This window comes from Olea europaea, chromosome 9, assembly GCF_002742605.1.
Source record: "Olea europaea var. sylvestris chromosome 9, O_europaea_v1, whole genome shotgun sequence".
NCBI lineage: Eukaryota > Viridiplantae > Streptophyta > Magnoliopsida > Lamiales > Oleaceae > Olea > Olea europaea.
This window is the reverse complement of record NC_036245.1, coordinates 6905226-6906822: the sequence shown is the minus strand read 5'-3', so window position 1 is coordinate 6906822 and position 1597 is coordinate 6905226.

Genomic DNA, 1597 nt, shown 5'->3' with positions numbered 1-1597 from the left:
AGGGGAGAGAAAAAATCTTCTTTTGTAAAGTACATTATCCAAGAGTACGAAGTGTGCATCTCTTCTTCTGAGTTTGTGAGTCTCATCCTTATTTTTCAGGCAAAACTTAATCTTTGAGGAAGGCTATTATTAGCTGCATTTAGGATGCAGTGCCTTTAATCCGTATGACTTTTTCTCCCTTTGAGATAGAAGGTTTGACAAGGCGCTAAATTGGGAACACTTTGAGCAGTTCAGAATCCTTATTGCTGGCTGATTTTGATTAAACATCTATATGGAAACTTTCAAGGCATGAAATCTGTGCTAGCTCCAACTTTTCAATAGATGGAAGGAGATCTATAACCTGTTTGAAGTATGCTAGCATGCTCTTATCCCTTGCGGTAAAACTTTCATTCACTTGACTTACTATCAACTATGAATCACTATTGATGAGCAATCTTTTTACTTGTATCTCTTTGGCTAATTTGAGGCCAACTAGAAGAACCTTACTGCACAATTAAATTTGTATCCTGCGAGGCGAACTATGACTGCTCCAGCCCCAAAGCCTTTCTCTCTAAAGAAGCCATCAACAAAAATGGCTCTAAGTGGTAAGGGGAAGAAGGGGCTCTACTTGTTCCATTGCTTCCTCTATTTTATTAGCGTTAGCAAATTCTATTGTAAAGTCTGCCAGGGCTTCCATTAGATAGAAGCCTTAGATTTGTAAGTGATATCAAATTCACTTAGCTCTAAAGTCCAGTTCATCAACCTTCTCAAAGTGTCTAACATTTGAAGCACCCACTTGAGTGAGAAGTTTGTCAACACGTGCATATTGCGCACCTAAAAATATGGCCTAAGCTTTTTTGAGGTGTTTACTGGGAAGAGAAATAGAGAGCTTTTCCGTATCTGAGTTTCGAGCCTCTATATATAAGATGGCTTTGCTCACGTAATAGATAGGCAGTTGAAGATTTCCTTCTTCTCTTATAAGGACATGACTTATGGCTTCTATAGATACAACCAACTAAAGTAGCAATGGCTCTCTAGCCTTTGGTTTTAAGAAGAGGAAGGACATGCCCTAAGTGTTTTTTTAAGCTCTTGGAAAGTCTCTTCATACTCCTCATTCCACTGAAACTTTTCTCCCTTTTGAGGACCTTGAAGAACGGAAGGCATTTGTCTGTGACTTTAGAGACGAACCGACTTAAGGCTGCCACCCTTCCTATGAGGCTCTGCACCTTCTTTATTTTTTAGGCGACCTCATCTCAATCAAAGTTTTAATAGAAACATGGCCACGACAAAAAATAAAAGAAAAGAATGAAAACACACCAAAAGTGTTTAAAGGCAGTGATAAAACAACTATAAGCATTGTTTCTGTTTGGCTAATCCTTGAATATAGCAAGAATCATCATAAATCAAGGTAGTGACTTTCATTGGTTAAATTCAGCCGAACTTGAGCAAAAAAGGAACGAGTGAAGATAATTCAACCTTTAGAATTAGAAGCCCATGGGTAAGAATAAAGAACAAGTTTGAGGTATACATCTTATGAGAGAATAAATGAAATATTTGACACAATTAAGGATAAAAAAATAACCAATGTTGAAGTTTTATTGTGATTAGATTGATTGTG